Raw genomic sequence first — 13,130 nt, 5'->3', positions numbered from 1 at the left:
TCTAGGAGAATAAAGTGGAAGCTGCGCACGCATGCATAACTCATCAATTACATTACTATAACCTCGAGTAATACTCGAAACCGAACATGCACAAGACAGTAACACTCACTTGAAGTTGTAAGGAAACATTATTTTATCTTTGTTTTGATTTTGAAGCAACGATTTTAGCAAGTTGGCCTCGACTTCTTTGGCATCATGTTTAACCATCCATTCATCTACGATATTTGTGTTAATGAACCCAATATCATAGATTTCTGCCTTTCTACATTCGATGATCTTCAATCTGCATAATATAGTGAGGATAATTATATATACATGCAATGAAATAGATGAGCTATATATAGAGACTTAATTACAGAAGTAGTACTTACAGACAGTAGCAAGTGACGATTATTTTATCGAGGTCCTTTTGATTGAAAAACTGGAAGAACTCCTCAAATGGAACAGACAACAGATCGATTCCAACGAGGTTGTGCTCCTCTTTAACTCTCAAAGTCAAAGTATCATGCCCAGACTCGCTGCAAGTTTTCATGTACCAGTCATGGAATCTTCGCATCATCGTTGTTAGAGGAGGATGACCAGGTTTGACGAGAGGCTTCCTGTGCCGGTATTTGAAATCGTCCACCTCCATTGTATCAAAATGTGCATCATCGGGCAGGTAATCTCCAGGATTGGTACCCGGCAGCATCCTCGGATGATTAGCGATGATATCGCTAGACACCATGAGCGGGGGGCACGATTGGTTAGCTTGTTTGCCGAGCTGGGGAATTGTTTTCCCACTTCTTCTTCTGCTAACCTTTGATCACTGCAAGTACTTCCTGACCGCTCCGCTTCGATATATGACCTTTCAATAATGCACTCATAGTTGGTTTTCGGCGGAGATGGTGGTGGTCGCTTCAGGGCATCCAAAGCGTGTTGAACTTTCACCTTATCTATCTTATCCTTCGGAGGTGGATGTTTCTTAGCTCTTTGCGTTTCAAAGAAGTCCTTCACTTGGGCAGCACAGATCTTCGTGTTTTCCTCCTCGGTCATCTCCTATGGTAACCTCACTAGATGCTTGAGAGACGGACCGAATCTGTATTGCCCCCCGCCTTTGGCTGTACTGCTAGACGCCAGAGCAGCCAGAGCGGCTGCGACTGTCTTCTTTCATTGCTTACGAGGCGGAGAAGAAGGAGGCGGAGTGGTACGATGCGCCGGAGCAGCCGGAGCGGCGGCGGCTGTCTTCCGCTTTTGCTGACGAGGTGGGCTGCTCGGACGCGCCGGCGTAGGCGGAGTGCCCTGATCACTCACCGGAGGAGGAGGCGGAGTGCCCTGACTCACCGGAGGAGGAGGCGGCGGAGGCGTCCAGTTCAGAAGGTTGATGAGCACCTTCCGCCATAGACATGGAATCTACAGAGCAAGACCCAGCCAAGTCTCCCCTTCACTGGTAGGGTGGTCAAGCTCAAGGTCCTCAAATCCCTCCGTTATTTCATCCACCATCACATCAACATATCCTTCTGGAATCGGACGATAGTTAAAAGTTGCGCCGGGTTCAGGAGGTACAACAGAGCCAACAACCGCCTTGACTTTGAAGTTCTGCCATTGCGTCATAAGGTGGCAAGGTTGAGCCTCCGTGATAGCATCCACGGGGTAGCTAGCAGGAGCCGTGAAGTCAGGGTACTGAAGGAGCTCGGTGGAAGCCACGCTGCTTCTCCGCTAAGATGGCGGGGTAGCTTCTGGGTAGCTCCGACATGTCGCTGGCTGTCCTTTTCCTCTAGCTTGTACCCTTGCATGCAGCTTCTGCAGTTTGGTCTGCTCCACTTTCCTCCTCCTCTCCCGGGTTTTGTAACCGCCTGCCTCGGGAAACCCAGCCTTCCATGAAACGGAGCCTGGCGTGCCTCGTGTCCATCTAGGGTGCTCAGGATTCCCGAGGGCCAGTGCGAGCTCGTCGTTCTCTCTGTCAGGAACGAACGTCCCTTGCTGCGCTGCGGCGATATACTCCTAAAGCTTCGTGATGGGTATATTCAGTTGCTGGTTCGTCCAACGACACTTCCCTGTTTCAGGGTCCAAGGTTCCTCCAACCCCGAAGAACCAAGTCCTTGAACAGTCTGGCCAATGCAATGTCTCTGGTTCGACCCCTTTATCAAGCAGGTCATTCTCAGCCTTGTCCCACAACGATCGGGCTTTGAGGTAGCCACCTGACCCCGTGCAACGGTGAAGCTCCTTCTTTGCAGCATTTTTCTTGTTTGTCGCTGACATCTTCTTGCTCTTCTCCGATGTCTTGTGGGCCACAAATGCGTCCCAGTGTTCTCTTATCTTCTCAAATCGGCCGGTGAATTCTGGAGTCTTTTCTTTGTTGACAAACGTTGTTTTGAACTCATTCTTCCACCTCCTAAACAGATCTGCCATCTTCCTAAGAGCATGAGCCTTGACCAATGGCTCTATAGCTAGCTTCTCCGGATCCTCCTCTGGTGGTAGGGTGAAATTTGCCTTCAGCGCGGTCCAAAGATCATCATTCTGAAGGAATTATGCCCTAGATGCAATAATAAAGTTGTTATTTATATTTACTTATATCATGATAAATGTTTATTATTCATGCTAGAATTGTATTAACCAGAAACTTAGTACATGTGTGAATACATAGACAAACAGAGTGTCACTAGTTTGCCTCTACTTGACTAGCTCGTTGAATCAATGATGGTTATGTTCCCTAACCATAGACATGAGTTGTCATTTGATTAACGGGATCACATCATTAGAGAATGATGTGATTGACTTGACCCATCCGTTAGCTTAGCACGATGATCGTTTAGTTTGTTGCTATTGCTTTCTCCATAACTTATACATGTTCCTATGACTATGAGATCATGCAACTCCCGAATACCGGAGGAACACTTTGTGTGCTACCAAACGTCACAACGTAACTGGGTGATTATAAAGGTGCTCTAAAGGTGTCTCTGATGGTGTTTCTTGAGTTGGCATAGATCGAGATTAGGATTTGTCACTCCGATTGTCGGAGAGGTATCTCCGGGCCCTCTTGGTAATGCACATCAATATAAGCCTTGCAATCAATGTAGCTAATGAGTTAGTTACAGGATGTAGAATTACAGAATGAGTAAAGAGACTTGCCGGTAATGAGATTGAACTAGGTATTGAGATACCGATGATCTAATCTCGGGCAAGTAACATATCGATGACAAAGGGAACAACGTATGTTGTTATGCGGTTTGACCGATAAAGATCTTCATAGAATATGTAGGAACCAATATGAGCATCCAGGTTCCACTATTGGTTATTGACCGTCATGTCTACATAGTTCTCGAACCCGTAGGGTCCGCACGCTTAACGTTCGGTGATGATCTGTATTATGAGTTTATTTTCTTTGATGTACCGAAGGTAGTTTGGAGTCTCAGATATGATCACGGACATGACGAGGAGTCTCGAAATGGTCGAGACATAAAGATCGATATATTGGATGACTATATTTGGACGTCGGAATGGTTCCGGGTAAGTTCGGGCATATACTAGAGCACCGGGAGGTTACCGGAAGCCCCCGGGAGGTATATGGGCCTTATTGGGCCATAGAGGGAGAGAAGAGAGGGAGGCCTAGAAGGCCCCCCCTCAAGCCCAATCCGAATTGGGTGGGGGGCCGCCCCCCCTTTCCTTTCCCCTCTCTCCCCCTTCCTTCCACTCCTAGTCCAACTAGGGAAGGGGGGAATCCTACTCCCGGTGATAGTAGGACTCCCCATAGGGCGCGCCATAGGAGGGCCAGCCCTACCCCTCCTCCACTCATTTATATACGGGGGAGGGGGCACCCCCTAGTCTAGGACACCGTCACCCCCCTCCACCATAATCCACCTCGGTCATATGGTAGCGGTGCTTAGGCGAAGCCCTGTTCCGGTAGCATCATCATCACCGTCATCACGCCGTCGTGCTGACGAAGCTCTCCCTCGACACTCTACTGGATCGTGAGTTCGTGGGACGTCATCGAGCCGAACGTGTGCAGATCGCGGAGGTGCCATAACTTCGGTACTAGGATCGGTCGATCATGAAGACGTACGACTACATCAACCACGTTGTCATAACGCTTCCACTTACGGTCTACAAGGGTACGTGGGCAACACTCTCCCCTCTTGTTGCTATGCATCACCATGATCTTGCGTGTGCGTGGGATTTTTTTGAAATTACTGCATTCCCCAACAGCGGTATCCGAGCCAGGTTTATGCGTAGATGTTATATGCACGAGTAGAACACAAAGGAGTTGTGGGCGTGGGTATATACATATTGCTTCCGGCACTAGTTGATTCTTGATTCAGCGGCATTGTTGGATGAAGCGGCCCAGACCGACATTACGCGCACGCTTACGCGAGACTTATTCTACCGACGTGCTTCGCACAGAGGTGGCTAGTGGGTGTCTATTTCTCCAGCTTTAGTTGAATCGGATTCACTGAACAGGGTTCTTTCTGAAGATCAAAAAGCAATCACTATACCGCGTTGTGGTTTTTGATGCATAGGTAAGAACGGTTCTTGCTCAGCCCGTAGCAGCCACCTAAAACTTGCAAAAACAAAGTAGAGGACATCTAACTTGTTTTTGCAGGGCATGTTGTGATGTGATATGGTCAAGACATGATGCTACATTTTATTGTATCAGATGATCATGTTTTGTAACACAGTTATCGATAACTGGCAGGAGCCATATGGTTGTCGCTTTATTGTATGAAATGCAATAGCCATGTAATTGCTTTACTTTATCACTAAGTGGTAGCGATAGTCGTAGAAGCAATAGTTGGCGAGACGACAACGATGCTTCGCTGGAGATCAAGGTGTCAAGCCGGTGACCATGGTGATCATGATGGTGCTTTGGAGATGGAGGTCAAAGGCACAAGATGATGATGGCCACATCATATCACTTATATTTATTGCATGTGATGTTTATCTTTTATGCATCTTATTTTGCTTAGTACGGCGGTAGCATTATAAGATGATCTCTCACTAAATTTCAAGGTACAAGTGTTCTCCATGAGTATGCACCATTGCTACGGTTCGTCGTGCCGAGACACCACGTGATGATCGGGTGTGATAAGCTCTACGTTCACATGCAACGGTTGCAAGCCAGTTTTGCACAAGCAGAATACTCAGGTTAAACTTGACGAGCCTAGCATATGCAGATATGACCTCGGAACACTGAGACCGAAAGGTCGAGCGTGAATCATATAGTAGATATGATCAACATAGTGATGTTCACAATTGAAAACTTCTCCATCTCATGTGATGATCGGACATGGTTTAGTTGATATAGATCACGTGATCACTTAGATGACTAGAGGGATGTCTATCTAAGTGGGAGTTCTTAAGTAATATGATGAATTGAACTTTAATTTATCATGAACTTAGTACCTGAGAGTATTTGCATGTCTATGTTGTTGTAGATAAATGGCCCGTGCTACTGTTCCTTTGAATTTTAATGCGTTCCTAGAGAAAGCTAAGTTGAAAGATGATGGTAGCAACTACACAGACTGGGTCCGTAACTTGAGGATTATCCTCATTGCTGCAAAGAAGAATTACGTCCTGGAAGCACCGCTAGGTGCAAAGCCCGCTGCAGGAGCGACACCAGATGTTATGAACGTCTCGCAGAGCAAAGCTGATGACTACTCGATAGTTCAGTGTGCCATGCTTTACGGCTTAGAACCGGGACTTCAACAACGTTTTGAACGTCATGGAGCATATGAGATGTTCCAGGAGTTGAAGTTAATATTTCAAGCAAATGCCCGATTTGAGAGATATGAAGTCTCCAATAAGTTCTAGAGCTGCAAGATGGAGGAGAATAGTTCTGTCAGTGAACATATACTCAGAATGTCTGGGTACCACAACCACTTGACTCAGCTGGGAGTTAATCTTCCTGATGATAGTGTCATTGATAGAGTTCTTCAATCACTGCCACCAAGCTACAAGAGCTTCATGATGAACTATAATATGCAAGGGATGGATAAGATGATTCCTGAGCTCTTCGCGATGCTAAAAGCCGCGGAGGTAGAAATCAAGAAGGAGCATCAAGTGTTGATGATCAACAAGACCACCAGTTTCAAGAAAGAGGGTAAAGGGAAGAAAGGGAACTTCAAGAAGAACATCAAGCCAGTTGCTGCTCTAGTGAAGAAACCCAAGTCTGGACCTAAGCCTGACACTGAGTGCTTCTACTGCAAAGGGATTGGTCCCTGGAAGCGGAACTACCCCAAGTATTTGGCGGAGAAGAAGGATGGCAAAGTGAAAGGTATATTTGATATACATGTTATTGATGTGTACCTTACTAATGCTCGCAGTAGTGCCTGGGTATTTGATACTGGTTCAGTTGCTAACATTTGAAACTCGAATCAGGGGCTATGGACTAAGCGAAGATTGGCTAAGGACGAGGTGACAATGCGCGTGGGAAATGGTTCCAAAGTCGATGTGATCGTCGTCGGCATGCTACCTCTACATCTACCTTCGGTGTTAGTTTTAGACCTAAATAATTGTTATTTGGTGCCAGCGTTGAGCATGAACATTATATCTAGATCTTGTTTGATGTGAGACGGTTATTCATTTAAATCAGAGAATAATGGTTGTTCTATTTATATGAGTAATATCTTTTATGGTCATGCACCCTTGATGAGTGGTCTATTTTTACTAAATCTTGATAGTAGTGATACACATGTTCATAGTATTGAAGCCAAAAGATGCAGAGTCGATAATGATAGTGCAACTTATTTGTGGCATTTCCATTTAGGTCATATTGGTGTAAAGCGCATGAAGAAACTCCATTCTGATGGACTTCTAGAATCACTTGATCATGAATCACTTGGTACTTGCGAACCATGCCTCATCGGCAAGATGACTAAAATTTCGTTCTCCGGAACAATGGAGCGAGCAACAGAGTTATTGGAAATCATACATACTGATGTATGTGGTCCAATGAACATTGAAGCTCATGGTGGATATCGTTATTTTCTCACCTTCGCAGATGATTTGAGAAGATATGGGTATATCTACTTAATGAAACATAAGTCTAAAACATTTGAAAAGTTAAAAGAATTTCAGAGTGAATTGGAAAATCGTCGTAACAAGAAAATCAAATTACTGCGATCTGATCGTGGAGGTGAATATTTGAGTTATGAGTTTGGACCTCTTTTCAAACAATGCGGAATAGTTTCGCAACTCACGCCACCTGGAACACCACAATGTAATGGTGTGTCCGAACGTCGTAAGCGCACTTTATTAGATATGGTGCGATCTATGATGTCTCTCACTGATTTACCGCTGTCGTTTTGGGGTTATGCTTTAGAAAGCTACATTCACGTTAAATATGGCACCATCTAAGTCCGTTGAGACGACACCTTATGAACTGTGGTTTGGGAAGAAACCCACGCTGTCATTTCTTAAAGTTTGGGGCTGCGATGCTTATGTGAAAAAGCTTCAACCTGATAAGCTTGAACCCAAATCGAAAAAATGTGTCTTCATAGGATACCCAAAAGAGACTGTTAGGTATACCTTCTATCACAGATCCGAAGGCAAGATATTCGTTGCTAAGAATGGATCCTTTCTGGAGAAGGAGTTTCTCTCAAAAAAGTAAGTGGGAGGAAAGTAGAACTTGACGAGGTAATTGTACCTTCTCCCCTATTGGAAAGTAGTTCATCAGTGAAATCAGATCCACTGATTCCTACACCAGTAAGTGAGGAAGCTAATGATGATGATCATGAAACTTCTGATCAAGTTACTACCGAACCTCGTAGGTCAACCAGAGTAAGATCCGCACCAGAGTGGGACGACAATCCTGTTCTGAAAGTCATGTTACTTAACCATGATGAACCTACGAACTATGAGGAAGCGATGATGAGCCCAGATTCTGCAAAATGGCTTGAGGCCATGAAATCTGAGATGGGATCCATGTATGAGAACAAAGTATAGACTTTGGTTGACTTACCCGATGATCGGCAGGCCATAGAGAATAAATGGATCTTCAAGAAGAAGACTGACGACGACGGTAATATTACTGTCTACAAAGCTCAACTTGTTGCAAAAGGTTTTCGACAAGTTCAAGGAGTTGACTACGATGAGACCTTCTCACCCGAGCGATGCTTAAGTCTGTCCGAATCATGTTAGCAATTGCGACATTTTATGATTATGAAATTTGGCAAATGGATGTCAAAACTGCATTGCTTAAGGGATATCTCAAAGAAGAGTTGTATATGATGCAACCAGAAGGTTTTGTCAATCTAAAAGGTGCTAACAAAGTGTGCAAGCTCCAGCAATCCATTATGGACTGGTGCAAGCCTCTCAGAGTTGGAATATACGCTTTGATAGTGTGATCAAAGCATATGGTTTTATACAGACTTTTGGAGAAGCCTATATTTACAAGAAAGTGAGTGGGAGCTCCGTAGCATTTCTGATATTATATGTAGATGAAAAATTGTTGATCAGAAATGATACTGAATTTCTGAATAGCATAAAAGGATACTTGAATAAGAATTTTTCAATGAAAGACCTCGGTGAAGCTGCTTATATATTGGGCATCAAGATCTATAAAGATAGATCAATACGCTTAATTGGACTTTCACAAAGCACATACCTTGATAAAGTTTTGAAGAAGTTCAAAATGGATCAGGCAAAGAAAGGGTTCTTGCCTGTATTACAAGGTGTGAAGTTGAGTCAGACTCAATGCCCGACCACTGTAGAAGATAGAGACAAAATGAAAGGTGTTCCCTATGCTTCCGCCATAGTCTCTATCATGTATGCAATGCTGTGTACCAGACCTGATGTGTGCCTTGCTATCAGTTTAGCAGGGAGGTACCAAAGTAATCCAGTAGTGGATCACTGGACAGCGGTCAAGAATATCCTGAAATACCTGAAAAGGACTAAGGATATGTTTCTCATATATGGAGGTGACAAAGAGTTCGTCGTAAACGATTACGTTGATGCAAGCTTTGACACTGATCCGGATGACTCTAAGTCACAAACCGGTTACATATTTTTATTAAATGGTGGAGCTGTCAGTTGGTGCAGTTCCAAGCAGAGCGTCGTGGCGGGATCTACATGTGAAGCGGAATACATAGCAACTTCGGTAGCAGCAAATGAAGGAGTCTAGATGAACGAGTTCATATCTGATCTAGGTGTCATACCTAGTGCATCGGGTCCAATGAAAATCTTTTGTGAGAATACTAGTGCAATTGCCTTGGCAAAGGAATCCCGATTTCACAAGAGAACCAAGCACATCAAGAGACGCTTTAATTCCATCCGCGATCAAGTCAAGGAGGGAGACATAGAGATTTGCAAGATACATACGGATCTGAATGTTGCAAACCCGTTGAGTAAGTCTCTCTCACGAGCAAAACATGATCAACACCAAGACTCCATGGGTGTTAGAATCATTACAATGTAATCTAGATTATTAACTCTAGTGCAAGTGGGAGACTGAAGGAAATATGCCCTAGAGGCAATAATAAAGTTGTTATTTATATTTCCTTATCTCATGATAAATGTTTATTATTCATGCTAGAATTGTATTAACCGGAAACTTAGTACATGTGTGAATACATAGACAAATAGAGTGTCACTAGTTTGCCTCTACTTGACTAGCTCGTTGAATCAATGATGGTTATGTTTCCTAACCATAGACATGAGTTGTCATTTGATTAACGGGATCACATCTTTAGAGAATGATGTGATTGACTTTACCCGTTCGTTAGCTTAGCACGATGATCATTTAGTTTATTGCTATTGCTTTCTCCATAACTATACCTGTTCCTATGACTATGATATCATGCAAGTCCCGAATACCGAAGGAACACTTTGTGTGCTACCAAACGTCACAACGTAACTGGGTGATTATAAAGGTGCTCTACAGGTGTCTCCGATGGTGTTTGTTGAGTTGGCATGGATCAATATTAGGATTTGTCACTCCGATTGTTGGAGAGGTATCTCTGGGCCCTCTCGGTAATGTACATCACTATAAGCCTTGCAAGCAATGTAGCTAATGAGTTAGTTATGGGATGTAGCATTACGTAATGAGTAAAGAGACTTGCCGGTAACGAGATTGAACTAGGTATTGAGATACCGACAATCGAATCTCGGGAAAGTAACATACCGATGACAAAGGGAATAACGTATACCATTATGCGGTTTGACCGATAAAGATCTTCATAGAATATGTAGGAACCAATATGAGTATCCAGGTTCCGCTATTGGTTATTGACCGGAGATGAGTTTCGGTCATGTCTACATAGTTCTCGAACCTGTAGGGTCCGCACGCTTAATGTTCGGTGACGATCGGTATTACGAGTTTATGTATTTTGATGTACCGAAGGTAGTTCGGAGTCCCGGATTTGATCACGGACATGATGAGGAGTCTCGAAATGGTCGAGACATAAAGATCGATATACTGGATGACTATATTTGGACGTCGGAATGGTTTTGGGTAAGTTCGGGCATATACCGGAGCACCGGGAGGTTACTGGAACCCCCCGGGAGGTATATGGGCCTTATTGGGCCATAGTGGGAGAGAAGAGAGGGAGGCCTAGAAGGGGGCGTGCCCCCCTCAAGCCCAATCTGAATTGAGTGGGGGGCCGGCCCCCCTTTCCTTTCCCCTCTCTCCCCCTTCCTTCCACTTCTAGTCCAACTAGGGAAGGGGGGATCCTACTCCCGGTGGGAGTAGGACTCCCCATAGGGCACGCCATAGGAGGGCCAGCCCTCCCCCTCCTCCACTCCTTTATATACGGGGGAGGGGGGGTACCCCATATACACACAAGTTGATCATTGATCTCTTAGCCGTGTGTGGTGCCCCCCTCCACCATAATCCACCTCGGTCATATCGTAGCGGTGCTTAGGCGAAGCCCTGCTCCGGTAGCATCATCATCACCGTCATCACGCCATCGTGCTGACAAAGCTCTCCCTCGACACTCTGCTAGATCGTGAGTTCGTGGGACATCACCGAGCCAAACCTGTGTAGATCGCGGAGGTGCCGTAACTTTGGTACTAGGATCGGTCGATCGTGAAGACGTACGACTACATCAACCGCGTTGTCATAACGCTTCCGCTTACGGTCTACGAGGGTATGTGGACAACACTCTCCCCTCTCATTGTTATGCATCACCATGATCTTGCATGTGCGTAGGAAAGTTTTTGAAATTACTGCGTTCCCCAACACTTTCTGCCTATCGTTGACATAAGACACCTCAGGGTCTTTGTTCTTAGGCTTATACCATTGGTGGATGCTGATCGGGATCATGTCCCTAACAAGAACCCCGCACTGAGCAGAAAATGCTTCCTTGGTCCGAATGGGTTCAATAGGTAGGCCATCACGCGCGATTGCTGTGATCGTGAACCTTTCATCCTGGCGCAACTTTTTCTTCGGGCCTCGTCTCATTACCGAAGTTGTGCTCGATCCGGAGGGCTAGAAAAGAAGAAAGAAGAGAGTTAATATGTGTACGTACCAAAACAATTAATGCATCAATTAGCTAGTTAGCACGGGCTTAATTAATATATATATATACCTGGCCAGACTCTATTCGGTCACCAGAGCCATCATCACGGTCTTCTTCTTCCACCGGCACTCGGTCACTGGAGCCATCATAATCATGTCCTTCCTCCTCCATTGTTCGATAACCGTAGCCTACTTCACCCTCTCCTTCCAGACCATCGGTGTCGTTGAGATACGACATGACATCATCTCTGACAAGGATTATGTCCCCCAACACCTGTCCTACTTCCAAGTCTTAGCGCTCCATAGTTTCTGCAAATATTACAACATGGCAATTAATATACAAACATGGCAGATGGATATATTAGTGGCAAACGTATACCTAGCTAGCTAATAACAACAAGGAATCATATTAGTGGCCTTGACGTTTCTACGGTTTGAGGTGGCCTCGGCAATGCTTCTAGGGTTTGGGGTGGCCTCGATGACAACGCTCTTTTAACTTGGTAAATTTGGGTGGCCTTGGCAGCGCTTCTAGGGTTTGGGCCGGACCACGTGTCGCATGATTGTCTGACGTCCGGACCAACAAGGGATTTAACAAAATGGTGCCATTCTGGATGTGCAGAATATGGTCCATATTTTTCCTGATCTCATCTGCCCTTCTATATGTCACGTTATCTAGTGTCAAAGAATTCAAGAAAACCATGACTTCATCATTAGCCGGAAATGATAGGCGCACAATGGTACTAAGCTCTTCAAAGTTGTTTTGGAACAGAGTTCCTGATAGAAAATTTGCTTTTTGGTACAAAGTTCAGCAAGAGCCTTCCGAATATTGCTATTTGGAAGGCCTTTGCTGAAATTCATACCAAAAGGCAAATTATTCTCTCAGGTACTCCTTTCCAAAACAACTTTGAAGAGCTTCGTAGCATCGTATGCATGTTACTACCAGCTAATGATGAAGCCATGGATTTCTTCAATACTTTGACAGATAACATGACATATATATATATATATATATATATATATATATATATGAGATCAGAAAAAAGTGGATCAACTTTTGCATATCCATAATGGGGGCATTCTTAATAAATCTGGACTCTCGACCCTCTACTCCTCGGCGATCCATGACCGTCTACCCTAGTTCCCGACCCTCGACCCCCTCATGTCACGTTTGTCTAGTGTTAAAGGATTCAACAGAACCATGTCTTCATCATTAGGCGAAAGTAATAGGCGCATGATGGTATGAAGTTCTGCAAAGTTGTTCTGGAACGGAGTCCTAGATAGGATAATTCGCTTTTTGGTACAAAGTTCAACAAGAGCCTTCCTAATATCGCTATTTGGAAGGCATTTGCTAAAATTCGTACCAAAAGGTGAATTATCCTATCCGGGACTCCGTTCCAGAACAACTTTGCACAACTTTGTACCATCATGCCCCGGTTACTTCTGGCTAATGATGAAGCCATGGATTACTTCAATACTTTGACACTAGGTAACCTCTTGACCCCTCGGCGATCCTCGACCCTCGACCCTCGAACCCTCGGCGTTCCTCGACCCCTCAACAACTCTCGATCCTATGTCATGTCCGACGCCCCCCCCTCATGTCATGTCCGACATCCCCCCTCATGTCATGTCCGATGTCCCCCATCATGTCATGTCCGACGTCCCCCCTCATGTCATGTCCGACGTCCCCCCTCATCACATGTCC

The sequence above is a fragment of the Triticum dicoccoides genome, chromosome 6A, assembly GCF_002162155.2.
Source record: "Triticum dicoccoides isolate Atlit2015 ecotype Zavitan chromosome 6A, WEW_v2.0, whole genome shotgun sequence".
In the NCBI taxonomy this organism is placed as follows: domain Eukaryota; kingdom Viridiplantae; phylum Streptophyta; class Magnoliopsida; order Poales; family Poaceae; genus Triticum; species Triticum dicoccoides.
This window is presented reverse-complemented; position numbering follows the sequence as displayed.